This window comes from Arvicanthis niloticus, chromosome 1 (genome assembly GCF_011762505.2).
Source record: "Arvicanthis niloticus isolate mArvNil1 chromosome 1, mArvNil1.pat.X, whole genome shotgun sequence".
In the NCBI taxonomy this organism is placed as follows: domain Eukaryota; kingdom Metazoa; phylum Chordata; class Mammalia; order Rodentia; family Muridae; genus Arvicanthis; species Arvicanthis niloticus.
Genome location: NC_047658.1, coordinates 39,193,731 through 39,203,160, shown reverse-complemented (window position 1 = coordinate 39,203,160; position 9,430 = coordinate 39,193,731).

Sequence of the window (9,430 nt, the reverse complement as noted above, 5' to 3'; positions counted from 1 at the left end):
AGCCTTGCCAGCTCTCCACTGCTTAGAGAAACTACTCAAACCCCTCAACCCAGCATCCTGGATCATTTGACTTGAATACACCTTTCTCGACTTCGTGACACCACTGCCAACACACTCACAGTTGCAACAATTTTCATTCTACCCACATCCATGTTTCTGTGTCCCCATGATAATAAAAAATTACAAGGCGGCATATGAGACGACGTTAGGACCGGACTACCTGGAAGCCTCTACTTTGCTCAGCCAACCACTTTTCCAGCTGGTGATCTTGCAAGTGACTTCATCTTGTAAGGCCTTGTCATGGCACTCACCAGTTACCATCACCTCTGGGAGCTGAAGTGCACCCTGAATAGGAGATGACATCTTGAGAATGCACATAAGCTCCGAGTTCTAATTGTCTACACATCCGTCTTCCCCAGGACATTCTCCAGCTCCTGGAGAGGAATTTCCCCTTGCTTGTGGTGTCTATGAAGTGATAGTGCTATACACTGGAGACAATGTAAAAAGAACTTGACAAACGGAAAGACTGCTGATTCAAGTACACTGTGACAGATGCTACACTAGAGAATGGGTCCAATGCAGAGAACACAGGGCCACTTAGAATTAATGGTCCAGAACCAATTGGAACAGCTTCCCAGACCAGAAATCTGAGAGGCCCTTGCCTGAAAAACAGGGCAAGCATCTGAGTGGGTAACCTGGGTTGAAGGAGGATGTAATGAGACTGGGCCCTTTGCACAAGGCCTTGAGTAACCTGCATGGACTCCATGCTTTGTTTTGTAGCCAGTATTTATTTATTAAGCTAATCAATCTAGCATGATAGGTATACTAGATAATTATGAGGCACCAACGCAATTGTTACTAAAAATAGCTGAAGTGTGCTACTTGGTATTTTAAAAACAAATAAGAATACAAGTTAAGCAAAAAAAAAAAAAAAAAAAAAGAAGCAGAAACAACATGCCTATTTGTTCTTCATGGTCCAAAGAATAATTTACAATAGCCATGCTTTTTGTTTTGAATGAGTTTGTTAAGTGTAGAGGAAGCAAAAGAATAAATAGTGATTTGCAGACAGAGAGATGCAACAAATAGCAAAACATTAATCAGACACCCAAAACATCCAGCCAAAATCACTGAATTGCCCAACTGAGAGAGCAAACAAACTCTATCAAATCAGGGCCTATCAACATCCAGGAGAAATGGCTCCGGGAAGCTGAGTGTGAGCTCGAGGTCCTGACTGAGAGTCCAGGCAGAATGTCTCCTCCAGTGATGCTTCCAAGTGAAAAAGTAAATAACATCAGTACAGATACCATCAGCTAATCTGGGACTCAAAATGTCCATCAGAGGCCGAGGGAACTGGGGCAGTGAGCTCCTCCTCAGGTCTTCACTCCAATGTCCTAACTGGGCTTCTCTTTCCCTTTGCAGGCACTTTTATACCATGGCAGATACAATAGTAATCTCTGTTAGAAATGGTTCACCTTCTGGCTGTTTTCATTCCTGGGATGTTTTGTCCTCTCTGTCAGAGAAATAGCATAACCCATCTTCAGACAAAAGACATTTTGAGATAAAGACTCTTGGTTTGGAGATGGAGAAGGCAACCTTATTGGTGAACTTATAGAGTTGCCTGACAGGAAATAACTTTACCCACTAAGCCACCATCTAGCCCCATGTATATTATAAAACATAAACACGGTCTGGCCACCTCTCCACCAACCTTCATCAGACCTGCTGATCAGGAAAAGCATACAGCTTAGATTATTCCTTCCCTGTACTGCTGATTTCCCTCGGACTCCCCCAGGTACTCTGAGCAGTGTGCTATTCTACTCCCCATAGTCCTGCCACCTCTCCACCTGCCTTCCCCACACAATCCACTACCAGAAGTGTCCCCAGGGTCACAACAACTGCTGGGGAACTTTCATTGCACCCTGAGTTCCATTGTCCAGCCCAAGGATACCCACCAGAGGCCTGTTGTACAAAGAACATCAAGGTTAGGTCCCCCTCCCAATAACTGTTACATCAGGAACATCCGGGGCAACCAGATAACTAAAGGCCAGCACAAAAACACAATCAACAAAAGTCGAAGCAATATGACCCCTCCCAATAACTGTTACATCAGGAACATCCGGGGCAACCAGATAACTAAAGGCCAGCACAAAAACACAATCAACAAAAGTCGAAGCAATATGACATCTTCAAAGCACAGCTATCCTACCACAGCAAGCTGTAGATATCCTAACACAAGCAAAGGACAAGCAAATGATCTTAAACCCAATCTTATGATGGATGACAGATGCCTGTAAAGAGGAAGTGAATAAATTGCTTGAAGAAATACAGGAAAATACAGTCAAACAGGTAGAGGTCTTTAAAGGGGAAACAAATTCCTTAAAGAAGTACAGGAAAATACAATTAAACAGGTGAAATAAATAAAACTATTCAAGACATGGAAATAGAAATAGAAGCAATAAAGAAAACTTAAACTGAGGAAATCTTGGAGATGGAAAAGCTAGGGAAGACAACAGGAACAACAGACACAATCATCACCAACAGAATATAAGAGATAGAAGAGAGAATCTCAGGCATAGAAGATACCATAGAAAACATTGACATAACAGTCAGAAATAATGTGAAATCTAAAAAATTCCTAACACAAATTATCCAGGAAATCTGGGACACCATGAAAAGACCTAAACTAAGAATAATAGATGAAGAGTTCCAAAGACCAAAAAATATTTTCAACAAAATTATAGAAGAAAACTTTCTCAACCTAAAAAAAAAAAAAAGATGACATACAAGAAGTTTACAAAACACCAATGAGATTGGACCAGAAAAGAAAATCCTCCTGCCATATAATAAACAAAACACTAAATCTACAGAACAAAAATAAAAGAGTACTAAAAGTTGCAAGGGAAAAAGGCCAATATACAAAGACAGATCTATCAATTACACCCAACTTATCAATAGAGACTCTAAAAGCCTGAATAGATAGATGCCTTGCAGCTTCTGAAAAACCACAGATGCCAACCTAGACTACTATATCCAGCAAAACTCTCAATCACCACAGACAGAGAAAACAAGATATTCCAAGTCAAATCCAAATGTAAACAATATCTATGCACAAATCTAGCCCTACAGAAAAAATGAGAAGAAAAACTCCAACTTGAGGTTAACTATAGACAAGAAAACACTGGAAATAAGTAATTCCATACCAGCACAAATAAAACAAAACAAACACACACACACACACACACACACACACCCCACCACCACCACCATCAAAAAAAAAAAAGGAATTAACAATCATTGGTCATTAATATATTTCAACATCAATGAACTCAGTTCCCCCAATAAAAAGACACAGGCTAACAGAATGGATTCAAAAACAGGATTCATCATCCTATTGCACACAAGAACCGTACCTCAGCAATATAGACATTACCTCAGAGAAAAGGGCTGGAAAAAAGTTTTTCAAGTAAACAGATCCAAGAAGCAAGCTGAGGTAGGCTTTCTAATATCTAATAAAATAGACTTTCAACCAAAATTAATCAAAAGAGATGGAGAGGGGCACTTCATACTTGTTTAAGAAAAAAAATTCACCAAGATTACAATTCAAACACAAACACAAGGGCACCCACATTTGTAAAAGACACTGCTGAGTCCTGCATGGTCATAGAAGGGACACTGTGACATGGTTTCTGCTCCTGAAATAGTGCCAGCATGGTATGGGCCTCCATGAGTGTTGATGGTTGCTGGACATGAGGCTTGTTTGTATAATACACACACATACACCAGTTTCTCCATCAGGAAATAGTCTACCTGCCATGGCTATTGAGAAATGTCCTCCCTGCCACAGTTAATGACTCCATGATAATCAGAGACAGCATGAGTCTGGGAGGCAAGGGTGTGTCTAGGTCCTCAGCAAAATGGTAAATACTGTGACCTTCAGGACAGCCCTTAAGGCTGTGGGAAAGAACTCTGAAAACATGAGTTCCAGAATACACAAATCAGTGTAAGAGCTGTCCTTTACAGGATTTCTCAACTGTGCGAAATATAAGGATGCAATATAAATAGTATGAGGGGCTTCATGGACCTAAAGAACAGAGGCAGCTGTACTAATGAGCTAGTTTGTCAGAAAGGTATTCTGAGAGAAGGTAAAGAGATTTGGGGAGTGGTAAACACAGGGCAAGACCCCACCCAGCTAAGTTTATTGTTTGTTCTTACAAAGTCAGGCATATTCCTGAGCTCAAGATTAGCCTGGGACACAGGCAGTTTAGGACCAGGCCCAGGAATGGTGGGAATGGTAATTTCAGGGCAAGATTTCAACAGGACCAGCTAACTGTCTGTGCTTACAAAGGCAGGCAAATCTCTAAATTCATTTGCAATGTTAAGAAAAATGTGCTTGCTGTTTTTTTCCAGGAGTCAAGGGGTTAAAGTAAAAAAAAATGCTGATTGGTGGGATAATCAAAAGGGAACTTGGGGTAGACTACTGAACTGATATGCGAATCAGACTGGCCTTTGATCTGTGAGAGCTGAGCTATCTGGATAAGCTGTCTGGAGATCTCTAGAGAAAGCTGTCTTGAGCACAACACAGGCTGTCAACTTGTACCCATGATTTGATTTCGAGTCACCATTCCTGAACACTCTTTCCTCAGAACCCCTCTCCAAGCTGAGGCTGGTCCTTGGCAAGAAACATTTCTAAAGTTTAAATTGAACACCGAACCCCACATATTATAGTGTGAGACTTCAATTCTCCACTCTCATCAATGGACAGGTAATCCAGAAAAAAACTAACAGAGAAATAATGAAACTGACATTATGAATCAAATAGATCTAACACACATATAAAGAACATTTTACCCAAACACAAAAGAATACAGCTTCTTCTCAGGGCCTCACAGAACCTTCTCCAAAATTGATCATATAGTCAGTCACAAAGCAAGCCTCAACAGACACAATAAATTTGGAACAATACCTTGTATTTTATCAGACCACCATGGATTAAAGATGGATTTCAACAACAGAAACAAAAGGAAGCCACAGATTCATGGAAAATAAACAACTCTCTATTCAGTGATCTCTGGGTCAGGGAAGGAATAAAGAAAGACTTTATATAATTCAATGAAAATGAAGGAACAACATACCCAAATGCATGGGACACAATGAAAGCAGTGTTAAGTTCATAGCACTAAGTGCCTCCTTAAAGAAACTAGAGAGTTTTCTTAATACTAGCACATTAAAAGTACATCTGGAAGCTCTAGGGAAGAGGAGGAAGAGGAGGAGGAGGAAAAGGTGGAGGAGAAGGAGGAAGAGGGAGAGGAAGAGGATGAAGAAGAGGAAGAGGATGAGGAAGAAGGAGAAGAAGAAGGAGAAGGAGAAGAAGACACACCTAAGAGAAGTAGACAGCAGGAAATAATGAAATTTAGGGGTAAAATCACTTAGAAAATATCTTGGTGTAACTCTAACCAAAAAACTGAATGACTTGTATGACAAGTACTTCAGGTCCCTGAAGAAAGAAACTGAGAGAGATTTCTGACAATGGAAATATTTTCCATTTCATGGATCAGTAGGATTTACACAGTAAATCCTACCATCTTATCAAAAGCAATTTACAGATTCAATACTATTCCCATCAAAATTCCAACACAAGTCTTTACAAACCTTAAAAAAGCAATTTTCAATCTCATATAGAAAAACAAAAAACCCAGGATAGCTAAAACAAATACTGAATAATAAAAGAACTTCTAGAGGTATCACCATCCCTGATCTCAAGCTATACTGCAGAGCAACAGTAATAAAAACTGCATAGATAAAGACAAGTATAGACCAATGGAATAGAATCAAAGACCCTAAAATAAACTCACACACATACAGACACTTGATTTTTGACAAAGAAGCCAAACCATACAATGGGAAAAACGAAAGTATCTTCAACAAATGGTGCTGGTCTAACTGAATTTTTGCATGTAGAAGAATGCAAATAGATCCATATTTATTTCCCTGTATAAAACTCAAGTCCAAGTGGATCAAAGACCTCAACATAAAACTGGCTACATTATATGTAGTAGAAGAGAAAGTAGGGACTAGCTTTGAATGAATTAGTACAGGAGACAACTTCCTTAACAGAACACCAATGGCTCAGGCTCTAAGATCAACAATTGATAAATGGGACCTCATGAAACTGAAAAGCTTCTACAAGGCAAAAAATACTGTCAATAGAAGGAAATCCCAGACTACAGATCGGGAAAAGATCTTCACCAACCCTACATCCAATAGAGGGCTAATATCCGCCGGGCGGTGGTGGCGAACGCCTTTAATCCTAGCACTTGGGAGGCAGAGGCAGGCGGATTTCTGAGTTCGAGGCCAGCCTGGTCTACAGAGTTTATTCCAGGACAGCTAGGACTACACAGAGAAACCCTGTCTCGAAGAAAAAAAAAAAGAGGGCTAATATCCACAGTATATAAAAACTCAAGAAATTAGACATCAGCAAAGCAAATAACCCAATTAAAAAGTGAGGTACAAACCTAAACAGAATTATCCACAGAGGAATCTTGAATGGTCAAGAAGCACTTAAAGAAATGTTCAATGTCCTTAGTTATCAGGGAAATGCAAATCAAAATCACCTTGAGATTTTACCTTATACCAATCAGAATGGTTAAGATCAAAAACTCAATTGATAGCACATCCTGGTGAGGATGTGGAGCGAGGGGAACACTCCCCTATTGCTGGTGGAAGTGCAAACTTATAAAACCACTTTGGAAATGACTTTGGCACTTTCTAAGAAAACCAGGAAGACCTCAAGACCCAGTTATACCTCAAAGATGCCCCACTATACCACAAGGACACTTGCTCAAGTATGCTTGTAGCAGCTTTATTCATCATAGTCAGAAACTGGAAACAAACTAAATGTCCCTCAACCGAAGAATAAAGAAAATGTATTACATCTACACAGTGGAATACTATTCAGCTATTAAAAACAAAAATATGAAAATTTCAGGCAAATAGATGGAACTTGAGAATATCATCCTGAGTTGCAGTACCCCAGAGCCAGAAGGACATGTGTTATATACTCATTTCTAAGTTGACATTAGCCATAAGGTAAAGGATAACCATGCTTCAATCCACAAACCCAAAGATACTGGGTAATAAAATAGGCCCCAAGGGAGGATATGCAAATCTCACTCAGAAGGGGAAATTAAATAGCCATCAGAGATAGATTGAAAGAGGGAACTGGGTGAGAGAGGGAGTGAGACAGGAAACAAGCATGTTGATCAGGTGTGATAAGAGGTAGGAGGCTGAGAAGGCTGGGAGTGAGAATGGAAATGGGGGTCCATTTCTAGTGACTACCTGGAGGCCTGGGACAGGAGAGGATACTGAGAGTCTATGGGGGTGACCCTAACTGAAATTCCTATCAGACGGGGATATAGAGAGTGAAGTGGCCACCTCCTACAACAGGCAGAGGAGGGCAGGGGGATACCAATCTAACCACAAAATCTTCAACACAAAATTTGTCCTGCTTACAAGATGTGCTGAGATAAAGATGGAGGAGAGACTGAGGGAACAGATAGTCAGTGACTGCCTCATTGGTTGAGACCCATTCCACGTGAAAGAGACAACCCCTGACACTATTAATGATATCCTGCTATGCTTGCAGACAGGAACCTAGCATAACTGTCTTCCGAGAGGCTTCATCCAGCAGCAGAGGGAGGCAGATGCAGAGACCCCAGCCAGTCATCAGGCAGAAATTGGGGAGTCTTGTGGAAGAGTTGGGGATAGAAGTGAGCAAGTTTGAGGGGTCAAGGACACCATAAGACCTAGAGTCAACTAACCTGAAACCATGGGGGTTATGGTGCCCCAGCTACCAACCAGGGAGACTAGACTTAGGCCCCCTATACATTTGTAGCAAATGTGCAACTTGGTCTTCATGTGGGTCCCCTAACAACTGGAGCAGGGGCTCCCTCAGTCTGTGTTCCCTGCCACTGGATCCCCTTCCCCTAACTGGACTGCCTAGTTGGGCCTCAGTGGGAGAGGATATGCCTAGTCCTGCTGGGACTAAAGGTCCCAGGGTGGGGTGGTACCCAAGGGGATAAGGGTATAACTAGGAGGAGAGGAGGAGGGGCTATGATTGAGATGTAAAGTGAAAAAATATTAAATGTTACAGTGCAACAAGAACTTGTCTTGTGTGAGTTGTAAGTGAATCTAGGTGGATGTATGCAGGCTGTACAAAGATAGCAAGCATGCTGCTTTATAAAAGGGTTCATGGTGGGGACAGCAGTGGGTCCTGGAAGTCAGGCCTTTGGATACCAAAAGGTAAACACATACATACGCACACGAGGATGTAAATGTCTGTCGCTCCTGCCTCAATACTTTTCTTAAACAAATGGAGGTCCAATATATTCTTTTTGGTTTTTAGTGGAGAAGTTTCATATCCATAACACAGATACAATGCATTATTTTACAGGTCTGTAATTATCATAATGAAATATGTCTAGTATTGTCTTTTTATGATGTATAATCCTTGTGTTAAGATTTTATTTTTATTTCAGTACATTGGTGTTTCACCTGCATGAATATCTGAATGAGGGTGTCAACTCCCCTAAAATTGGAGTTGCAGATAGTAGTAAGCTGCCATGTGGGTGCTGAGAACTGAACCCAGGTCCTCTGAAAGAGTAGTCAGTGCTCTTAATCACTGAGCCATCTCTCCAGCCCTACATGTATGATACTTAATTACACATTCTTTGATGTGTTTTACTAATTATGAAAGGGCTAGGGATAGTGGTACTTGTCCATAGCCCCAGCTCTTGGGGAAGCTGAGGCAAGAGGGCTGCATACAGGAGTTTGAGAACAAGCAAATGGCAAACAAAGATAAAGGAATCAGGAATGGACACCAAGCCCAGCACTATAAAGCTTTCTTCGCCACTGCAAGGCCTGTAACTAAGACAAATAATTAAAGTTCTTAAAAATTCAGGTACACACCACCCACGCATATCCTTACCAATATGTCTCCCCAAACTTTTGACATCCACACTTCTGTTTGTCTACTACTATTCTGGTTTCTAATATTAACTTTTCTCCCTGAATAAGTATCAAGGTGTTTTGATTACTACAGGCAATCCCATGTTTGTTTGCATCTCGTGTGTGTGCCTGTGTGTGTGTGTGTGTGTGTGTGTGTGTGGGTGTGGGTGTGGGTGTGGGTGTGGGTGTGTACCTGTACCCAAGCCTGTGGAGGCAGAGCAGGACATCTGGCAGCTTCCTCCATCACTCTTGGCTTTTCGGCCTCAAGACAGGGTTTCTTCCTCAACTGGAAACTGGCATTTTGGATAGGCAAACAACTCAGAAGGATGATCAGGGCAAGGCAAATCAAAGCTAAAATGAGACAATGTTACTCCAGCTGGAAAGCTACGCTCAAAACAAAGGAGAAAGTAACCTTGGTAGCAAATGG